We start from the raw sequence: 10,910 nt of genomic DNA, 5'->3' as shown, positions 1-10,910 counted from the left end.
TCCGGGATCCAACTTCTAGAATGCTCTTGTGCTTGAATTCTGTCTGTAGGCTTTGCACTAATATCTGGGTGGCCACCATGAGAACACAGCATGCTGGACTAGATAGTCCATTGGGCCGATCCAACAGGCTCTTATATAACTATACACCTTCCACGCCTCTTGGAATATGAATGTTAACTAACGAGCAATGTATGCTATCACGCTGAATACAGGTAAGAATCCTGTTGGAAACCTCAGAGTTTCTCTTTCACCCTAAGCTACCTTGCATATAGAAGTTCTTGATGCATGGTTCTTAGTGACAGCTGCACTTAATCTTCCTAATATAGCACTGACTCTGGATGAATTTTAACTAGCTTCTATTATTACAGGTATATCCCACTTACCTCCAAAGAGCTCAAGGCATGAACATGCATCATCCCCACTTCATTTTATCCTCTCAACAGCCCTGTGAGGTGGGATAGGCTGAGAAATGGGAAGTAGGAATGTGAATCTTGGTCATCCTAGTATAATCCCAAAACCATACTGGTACTATCATCCCTGATGTGCTTGTACAACTCTACTCAAAATAGTTTCTTTCCAGATGTAAATAAATAGGGGGGTGACACTTTGGTTTGATTTCTGTTCTTTTTATATTCAGACATGATGTCCTATGGGATTATAGTTGAGGACAGGAGTCGCATCCTATCCATGCTCACTTAGAAATAATTATGCTTAGTATTTCAATAGTTTATTTTTTCATTGGACCTGGGTATCATAATTCACAACTAGATAAAAGCACATGGTGCAGGAAAACCTAGAATCTTTTTAGGTGTGTTTCAAGTTTAAAGATTTGGGCGGGAAAATATGCTCTGGATCATGAGTGCTATTTACTTTGCGTGACACATAACAAAATATAGTAAATATTACAGTATATAAAAATATTATTTCAGGCATCATAAATTTAACAAAACTGAAGCGATCAGTGGTGCAGAGGGATCTTTATCTGTGTTGGCTCATGAGTAATTCCACTTCCAAGCAAGTATACAAAAGGAATTGTAGCCCTGGGCTGCAATACTATAAAAAAACCCCGCCTCTTAGAGAGTAAATCCCACTGAGTAAACGTGCATGGGATTGCACTGTTTAGCATCTTAAATCGCATGGATTGCAGCGCGCGCGGGGGGGGGGGGAACCTGTGCAAAATCGCCAACCAAACACTCAGTAGCCAGTTCTTCAGAACTCTGCGATAATCAATTTATCTCTCTCACTCTTTTTTTTTTTTTTTAAGCACACTGATAATCTCTGGAATTTGATCCCATAACGACAAAGCCAACAGATCCCCTCCCATTTCCTTTTGCCGAGAGCGCGTTCTACTGATCCAAGCCCGCCTCCCATCTCCGGGGACGCAAGGCGATGGACTGCTACAGCTGCCAATCAGCAAGTGCGGCGACTGCCGGCCGGTTGCAGGTGTTCTCTCTACTTTGCGGCGCTTAGAGGAACCTCGCCTGGAATCGGAGCTGCAGCTAAATCCGACTGCGCGTTGCAGCAGCGGGCAAAGGAAGCAGCGCAGAACCTCGGGTGTCTCACAGGTACCTCTTCTCCGCCCTTCCCGTCTCTCGCAAGGGCAGAGGGCTTTGCATCCTTCCTTTCTTAGAACTACAGGGCGGCTGCTCAGAAATGCCGGGTTTATGTTCTCTAGGATTGTGGAAACTTTTGTGGGCTTTGTCAGCTCAGTTTCCCCCCCCCCCCATTTGCAAATTGGCACAACCCCCGTGTCTAGTAAGCAGGCCTGGTAGGGAGTGTTGCCTAAGGCGTGTGAGGAAGGATGGCAACATTTTGACTTACAAAGCAGCTCTCCTCTCTCCCTTTAACAACTGTCCCCTCCTACCAAGGGAGGTGGTCATGTACGAAACCGAGTGGAACTTTATATTCTGCTTGTAACCGAAGAGCAATTGTGTGTGCCTTTACACAGGCAGGATAGGATAATAGAAAATGCGTTTCCTTTCTCTGCCTCTCATTCTTCACGGGCAGAAATATTACAAGAGCGGGTGGGTGTTTGCGAAGTGCCAGTCTAAAACCAAACTTTAACCTCCTGAGGGGAAAAGGTAACACCGTCAGTATATGGCCCTTAATTATTTCCTGAATAGTTTGCTGTTGGTCCCCGTTACTACATGAAGGCAGGGCTGCAATGCAATTTGCTGCGTAATTCCTGCTTCTCCTCAGTGCTGCTGGAGCTGCTTTCACTTCTTTGGAAACAAGATGAAGGCAGCGTGTTTGTGGCCCAGTTGTCCTCAGGGGTATAAGATGGATGCATTTGAGAGAGCTCTTGGCAATTTGTTTTTCATCCATGACTGGCCACACCCAGACCCCCCCCCCCCTGTATAAAATCTACCTACAGCAGTGAATTAAAGCAATTCTCTCCCCCCCCCTCCTTGATCCTTTCAAAGATCAAAAGTGTGTCTGAGATCATATGGAAGAATTGGGATATTTCCAGACTTTCAGGTGCAGCAATGTTACTTTTCTTTTCCTGCAGTGTTTGATCCTTGGAGAGGAAATGAGCGCTGCTTAACCTCAGGATCTATCTTGATGCTTATTGTATAAGATAGGAATGGACGAGTATGAAAAATTAATGCAGTGCCGTAGACTGGAGAGAACCAATACACAAGCATTCTGGAAATTCTCAAATATCCTTATGGTTTTCTGAACAATTTTAAGTACGTATCTAATATGGTTCAGGAACACGCTAAACTAACTTTCTGAATGCTGACTGACAACACATTGTGAGAATTGATAGCATTGGTTCTCAAAACCAGAAGGAAGATGTTCCTAGGGAGGCATGGAAGTTGATGGTGGGGAAAATATAGAAAAATAGAACAAGTTTGTTTGAGCCAGGAACATGGGTGTAGCCAAGGGGGGCAGCTGCCCCCCAATCAATAAAAATACATAGCTAACTATGGGCCTGTCCCCCCTAACAAAGGGCCTGCCCCACTAACAAAAATCCCGGCCACGCCCATGGCCAGGAAGGAAATAGTTCACTCATCAGCTGTTGCTGCAGCTGGCACTCGGGGGTCCATTTTCTTGTGTTACAGAACAATAACTTCCGACCAGTGGCATAGTGTGGGTTGTCAGCACCCGGGCGGGGCAAGGCAAGTAATTTGCGCCCCCTAACCCATGGATTTGCGCCCCCTAACCCGTGGATTTGCCCTAACCCCAGATGTTGCGCCCAGTGCGGCCGGCCCCCCCTGCACCCCCCACGCTACGCCACTGCGTGCATGTCTCTTTATCCAGATCTGCCAACTCCACTGGCTGGGGAATTTGGTTGTCAGTGGGGAAGTCTCACTGGTGAAGAGCACTACAGAGTGCAGAAGCTGCTGTCGCCTGTATTCCCACCTGTCAAAATGGGGAGATTTAGGGGAGAGGTTGGACTGGCATCCTCTACTAGCTGGATTCTGAAGCTAGGTCTACTGCCCTCATGTAGCAGCACCTGGGAGCTCGTGTGGCAGGGGTATTTTCTTTCGCCCCTTCTGGGCTAGCATAAGAAGGCATTCTCTCAGGTACCCAGGACCCCAATTATATAAGGGGTTGTAAGTCAATGCAAGTATTTGAAAGCAGGCTTCGTAGCACATAGGCACCCAGTACAGTTCTTTCAGAATTGGTGTTATACATTCGCAGTAAGTCACTCCAGAGAGAAGCTTTGCTGCAACTTCCAAACCAAAGTCAAGGGCAATCCCACACAGACTTAATTACAGTAGTCCAGTCTTGAGGTTACCAGTTTGTGGATCACTGTGGTAAGGTTCTACCTCTTTAGAATGGCCATGGCTGGAAAACCAGCCAGCAACAGTAAAAGGCAGTCCTTGCCCTGGAGACTACTTGAACCTCTAATGACAACAATGGCTCTAAGAGCACATCAAGCCTATGCAGCTGTTGCTTCAGACCTAGGAACTACCTGCCCACAGGGCTTCTGTCTTATGAGAATTCATTTTCCAGTGTCAGCATCTAAGCGCTGGTCCAAGACCTGCTCAGTCTCGCCTAACTCAGTACAGAAAAATAAAATTAATTGTCATCAGCTTACAGATGACAGCTTGCTCAAATCTCCAAATAACTACCTGTTTGCTTAATTATTTTAAAGCATTTATATACCACTCAATGTCAAAAATCTCTAATGTTCCCAACAGCTTCATATATATGTTAAACTAGCACTTCCTGCATTCAGCAGTATAGTATTAGTATTTGATGTAGAAGGTTAGTTTACTTCATCTATGCTAAAGGAAGGACCAATTAAAGCAATAAAGTATGAATATATATGCAAGAGAAGTAGCAGATGCATGTGTTTGCAAGAGTTCAGAAAATATCTATTCCCTTGGGTACTTGGCTGTTCTTGATAACAAGTGTGATCACTGGCAATTGCATCCATATATGGTAATTAAAGTGTCAGCCTAATAGGCTAGGTAGCTCACCTTTGATCGCACTGCTTTATGTATTATGCTGTGCTTGTGTGTTTATATATAATCTGTTCAGAACAACCTGTAATCAGTATTTCACTTAGAACTTGCAGCAATGAACTGAAAGGAGTGTGTTTAGAGCTTAGCTGGGGTGCCTATGGCCCTCCAGATGTTATTGAACTGCAGCTTCCATGTCTGATGATTGGTCATGCTGACTGGGGCTAAAGGGAGATGGAGGCCAACATTTATCATATTACACCAATGTCTCATCCTGTTGTGAAACTTAAGCCAACGATTTAGCTAAATAGGCAAGGATAAGAGAAAAGAAATATGGAATAGAAAACAGGAAATGATTTGTGTTATCTATAGCTGCATGACGTCTATAACAGTCTTATTGATTATTTATATAGGATTAAGATTTCATCCTTGTATATCTAGCCTAAATTTCCCTTGTTTTACCATCCTCAGTAAGATATTGTTGATAACTTAGCAGCAAATAACTTGCCTTGGGATCTCTGCCTGAATATGCATGTAGGTTATGATCATCCAAAGACTTAGGCACATGCTGATAAAGGCTTGAAATAAGTGAACCACCTTTCATTGATAAATTTGTGGAGGATAAAGCTGTCTAAACTCTTTTAAAAGCTGTCTTAGTTGGTGGCCATTACCGCAACATGTGGAAGGGAATTTCATAGTTAAACTATACACAGTGTAAAGAAATACTTCTTTTGTCTGTGCTAAATCTTGCAACATTCAGCTTCATTTGATGATCCTAGTATTTTGAGAGAGGGAGAAAGCCATCAACCTTCTGCACAACATACATAATCTTTCACAGCACAATCATGCCAATAACTTTTTTGTTTTAAACTAACATGCCTCAAAAGTTATAGCCTTTCCAAATAGGGGGTTGCTCCAGCCCCTTGATCGTTTTAGTTCCTCTTTTCCAGATGCTTTCCAGCTCTAGAATATAATTCAATGGCTTGGATCCTAAGGTAAATTAAGTAAAGGAAATTCATGGGAGGAAATTTTTCCATTCCTTCCTTCTCACTGCTGCCTTGTGAGCCCTAGGGGTCAGGGAGCCTGAACAACGTGGGATAAGATCTGTGCAGAGCTGCTGGGGAAGAAGGAATCACTTGCAAACTGGGAGGACCTCTGCCCACAGAGCCTATGCCACAATGTTCAGGAGGGCCTCTCCGGCTTCTCTGGAAAAACTTTTTGGGTAGAGGGGCAAGGAAACTTCTCTTATCTTATGATACTGTATATTTGCAATGCATATTTAGTAAACTGGCCTTCTGTGTGAGCTTTGCATGTTCTGTTTTTGAGTGTCTCTCTGAGTTACGTAATTGCTCATCACTCTATTTGGGACACGGGTGGCGCTGTGGGTAAAAGCCTCAGCGCCTAGGACTTGCCGATTGAAAGGTCGGCGGTTCGAATCCCCGCGGCGGGGTGCGCTCCTGTCGCTCGGTCCCAGCGCCTGCCAACCTAGCAGTTCAAAAGCACCCCCGGGTGCAAGTAGATAAATAGGGACCGCTTACTAGCGGGAAGGTAAACGGCGTTCCGTGTGCTGCGCTGGCTCGCCAGATGCAGCTGGTCACGCTGGCCACGTGACCCGGAAGTGTCTGCGGACAGCGCTGGTTCCCGGCCTATAGAGTGAGATGAGCGCACAACCCTAGAGTCTGGCAAGACTGGCCCGTACGGGCAGGGGTACCTTTACCTTTACCTATTTGAGCATTAGTTCACTTTTGATCCTTATTGATCCGGTTGGACAATAGTGACTCTCCTTATTGCAATATTATGCCTGTTTACTACTGCTGAAAATTGCCACATTGTTTCCAACTTGTTCTTCTTAAACTGTGAGGAATTCTGACCTTATACGTTTTTCTAAAATTAAATAGAAAGAGGAAGATTCTGTCAGTAAGACATAAGAAGGATTTATGGATGCATTAAGTCTCTGCAATATTTAAACAACTTGTGTGATGAAGGGCAACCTAGGAAACTTTAACCAGGTATAGTTACTATTACTAGCCATAAGTGCAGGCCAAATAAATCTGGTCCACTGTCAATGTCAGTTTTTCAGAATTAATTTGCCTACTTAATAGCTTTGTATATTGGGCAGTAACTACAATAAAGCAATAAACTTGTTTAACAAAAAGGTGGCATATACCTGAATGCTACATTTTGCGTCACAAGCTGTTTCTGGTTTTAACTTGAGCTGTTCCAATTAATTCCAAGGGCATATTTATACAATAAACTTAAACTAGTTCCACATCCATTCCCTCTTCCCAGAAGACTCTGATACTTGTAATTCTGTGTGGGAAGAGAGAATAGGGGAGGCAGTAAAGATACGTAACAGAATTTTTTCAGCACTTTACCTAACTGTAGCACAAGGCTGTTTGGAACTCTTCATTGAGTTCAATCAAACTTATTCCCAAGTATCTGTGACTAGGATTGCAGGCTCTTAAGGATGTCATATTTGATGGCACCATGGGTGCTTAATATTGCAAATGGGTCATTCAGATATTGCAAACAGGTAGTTGTCAATATTCTTTTTAAATATACTTAATTTTGATGCCAATGGTGTGGACACTGGGGCAGGGGGAAGTGACCAAACCCAGAATAAACACCAGTTTGGAAACACCCTAAACTAAGTATAAGTTTATAGTACAGATGCTTGAGAGATGAACTGACAAATATGGTGGTGAGGATAGAGTGCCAGACTCTGCTGAGGGTAACCCAGCTTTGAAGCCCCATTCATTAAACTCACTGGGTGACATTGAGCCGGTCACTATAGTCCCCTTCAGATGTTATCCCATGAATTCCAGGGATACATGTAGTAGGGAGAGTGCCTGCTTCTGTTGGGTTCCCAGTCCTATGGAGGAGTCTATATGCATCAACCAAATGCAGGTAGGTCCCCCCCAACAAATAGAGGTCTGTGGATGGAGCCAACAGGATGTCCATCAGGCATGACCCTCCTGCTCCCTCCACCTGTTCTTAGAACTTGTGGTAGGTCGCTTCTGAAGTGAGCTTATCTCTTGGTGGATTCATTCTTGCAGGATTGTTGAAAGAATTAAAACTGGTGGTGGTGGGAAAGAAGAATGTACACTGTCCTGAGCTCCTTGGGAAAAGGGTAGGATAAAGAATATTGGTGACTCTTCAGGATCCAAGAGGTAGGCTTTAGTACAACAGAATGATATAAGGGTCAAGCACCACTTAGTCTGGAAAATAAGAAGTGCCAAAGTTCACACTTGCAGTGCAGTAGCTGGGAGTGTTGAGCTAGGACCTGGGAGGCCAGAGTTCAAATCCGTAATCAGCCATGAAGCTCACTGTAGGATCTTGGGCCAGTCACTCACTCTCAGCCTAACTTACTTCACAGGGTTGTGTGAGGATAAAATGAGGAGGAGAACTGGAGGCAAGGTGGGATATAAATGTAATATATAAATCAATAAATCATAGCCTGGAGGCTTGTGTACCTGATGTGGAAGCACTGGATTCTATATGTGTACTTGGTTATAACAGATTCTGAGGACTCCCACTAGTATCACAGGTTGCTTCGGTGATGCTGCTAAAATAACCTACTGCTGTGCCAAATAACAGTCTGGCTTAGAATGTCCTTTGTGTGTGCTCAGAGTGCCTACACTGTCCCAGTGTGAGCCCCAGTATTGGAAATGGGTTCTGGGCCTGAGTCCTATAGAGTTGCGGTTCAGATTAAAGTGTGGGTACACTGTTAAGTGGTTTTGATAAAGAATTGATAGAGAATTTTCAGTACTAGTACAATCTTTTTCTTTGAGGGAGTGCAATTACAGACAAGACTGATAAGCAATTTCTGTAACAAGGCAAGTAATTTTGAGGAGTGGCATTCAACTACTTTTAAGACTGTAGCACAAGTGTGAAAGACATTTTCAACCGAAAAGAAGCCACAGTAGACATTGGAAAGTTTTCAGATGTGCTGACATCAGTACAATTATATATGAACTGCTGAGTAATTCAGTCCTTTAAAAATAAATTCAAATTTTGGCTCGCTGCCCTTCAGCTCACATTATTAGATGTGTTCAATGTGTAATTTCTACTTGAACGTGCAAACCACTTTGAATTGCTTTTGCACACTCTTTCTTTCCCCTGTCATTAGCATCCTTTCCCTTTATCTCAAGCTTTTTTTTTTCTTTTATCACTGCTTCTGGAATCCTTTAATTTTGCTGCCAAATGTGTTCTTCACCAAAATCACTCTGTTTAGAAATGTTAGCCTGTAATTTTCCTAATAGCTTTACATTTATAGACACGTTTTCTTGCTAGAAGCTTCACGCTCTATTATGAACCACAGATGTTTCCACCCTACCCGTCTCTTTTGTATCTGTTACATCTACTTCCCCACTATGATCCCTCCGTGCACTCCCTATGGCAGTTTCTTGATCACAGCCTGTCAATGCCGCTACTGTTGTTTCCCAAAGTAGGTCAAGAGAGAGCGAGAGGGAGAGTAACATGAGGTCCTGCATCCCCAAGAGAGCTGAGTGCACTATTTCTGTGGCTCTCCTTGTCTCTGCTAGCAGGGGATTGCAGAACAGAATTTGAAGACTCATCCTTTTGTGAAGAGAACAGTCTCCCATGTTACAGCAAAGTGTGCAACATTTAGAGATAAGGGAACCAAAGGAGGGAGTGCTGCATTCCCCTTAGGTATTTTATGAATGAATGATCAGAAATGTGTGGACCTTTAAAACAAGTCCCCCTTAATGTGGCAAAAGTTGTTCACGTGCCATCTCTCTGTAGCTTTTTCATGTACCGGTAAGTGCCAGTATAGCAACAGACCATTAAGCCCACGATCTAAAAATTTCCAGCTGCACTATCGATGCCCAGCATGTTCAAATACATTTGACATGTGTGATCAACCCATTCACATGTAGTGTTACCAGATCGGTAATTATTTTATTTATTTATTTATTGCATTTATCCCAGCTTTTCATCCAAGGAGTTCAAGGTGACGTATGTCTTTCTCCCCCTCCTCATTTAATCCCTCCAACAGGGCTGTGGGCTTGGTTAGGCTGAGAGGCAGTGACTGGCCCAAGGACACCCAATGAGCCTCACAGTCAAGTTTGGATTTTAAACCCAGTCTCCCAGGCCCTAGTCCAACACTCTAACCATTACTCCACAATGGCTCTTGTTGCAGCCCAGTCTAGCGAATGGGCAAGTGAATGTTACAAGTGTTTTTCAGAGTAATGAGTGGTACACAAAATGCTTATAGGGTAAGCGTCCTATAACCAAGTTGCTAAAGTCTAATTAAGGCAAGAAGGAGTTAATACAGTGGTGCCTCGCAAGACGAAATTAATTCGTTCCGCAAGTTTTTTCTTCTTGCGAGTTTTTCGTCTTGCGAAGCACGGTTTCCCATAGGAATGCATTGAAAATCAATTAATGCGTTCCTATGGAAACCGCCTTCAGACCAGGTCCGGGGACAGTCTGTCCCCCGACCTCTTCTGAAGGCTGGGGGGGGGACAAGGGCTTTTCTTCCCACCCCCAGCATTTTAAAAAACCCCGGGACAGCGGAGGACTTCTCCGCTGTCCGGGGCAATCTTAAAATGCTGGCGGGCGGCATTTTAAAATCGCCTGGGACAGCGGAGGACTTCTCCGCTGTCCGGGGCGATTTAAAAGCCCCTGGGAAGGCAGGCAGGGGGGGCAAAAGTCTTTGTCCCCCGCCCGCCTTCAGAAGAGGTCCTGGACCTCTTCTGAAGGCGGGCGGGGGGCGAAAGTCTTTGCTCCCCCCCCACCTGCCTTCAAAAGCCGTCCGGGACAGCGGAGAAACGCGCTGCCTTTCTCCGCTTTCCCGGGAAGGTAGGCAGGGGGGAGCAAAGACTTTCGCCCCCTGCCCGCCTTCAGAAGAGGTCCAGGACCTCTTCTGAAGGCGGGCGGGGGGCGAAAGTCTTTGCTCCCCCCCGCCTGCCTTCAAAAGCCATCCGGGACAGCAGAGAAACGCTTCCCTGCTATCCCGGACTGCTTTTAAAATGCTGGCAGTGGGGAGCAAAGCCTTTCGGCCCCCGCCGGCCTTCCTGGACCTCTTCTGAAGGCTGGAGGGGGGGAAAGGCTTTGCTCCCCACCGCCAGCATTTAAAAGAGGTCCCCGGAGATTTCCCTATGGGCTTTCTTCTTGCGAAGGAAGCCCATAGGGAAATTCGTCTTGCGAAGCAACTCGCAAACGGAAAACCCTTTCGTCTTGCGGGTTTTCCGTCTTGTGAGGCATTCGTCTTGCGGGGCACCACTGTACCATAAAGTAAACTGTCCTGTCAGGCTTAGCTATGTCCAGTTCCCCTCATCTTGGGAGGAACTAGGTAATCAAGGCTTTGTTCTACCCCAGTCTACCTGAGCAGCTCAGTGTGTGAAGAGGTGTAAGTTGATTGCTCCAGCTTAGCTGCATGGCTCTCACAAGCCATTCTCGTGTTGCTATACCAATAATTTAGGAACATTCACCACTTTGTAACTAAACCAGGTTTCACTGGCTGAGCAATTTTCT

The 10,910-nt window shown here is 44.9% G+C and overlaps 1 protein-coding gene across 1 annotated transcript in view; it reads left to right on the top strand.

Moving 5' to 3' along the window:
• The first annotated feature begins 1,304 nt into the window (after nt 1–1,304).
• PLS1 (plastin 1) overlaps nt 1,305–10,910 on the top strand; it is a 53,075-nt gene continuing 43,469 nt past the window's right edge. The window contains exon 1 of the mRNA XM_028731205.2: nt 1,305–1,565. The gene's annotated coding sequence lies outside the window, so the exon portion shown is untranslated. The remainder of the gene's footprint in view (nt 1,566–10,910) is intronic.

This window comes from Podarcis muralis, chromosome 6, assembly GCF_964188315.1.
Source record: "Podarcis muralis chromosome 6, rPodMur119.hap1.1, whole genome shotgun sequence".
In the NCBI taxonomy this organism is placed as follows: Eukaryota; Metazoa; Chordata; class Lepidosauria; order Squamata; family Lacertidae; genus Podarcis; species Podarcis muralis.
Note: the sequence above shows the minus strand (reverse complement) of the source record. Positions and strands in the feature narration are given on the sequence as shown.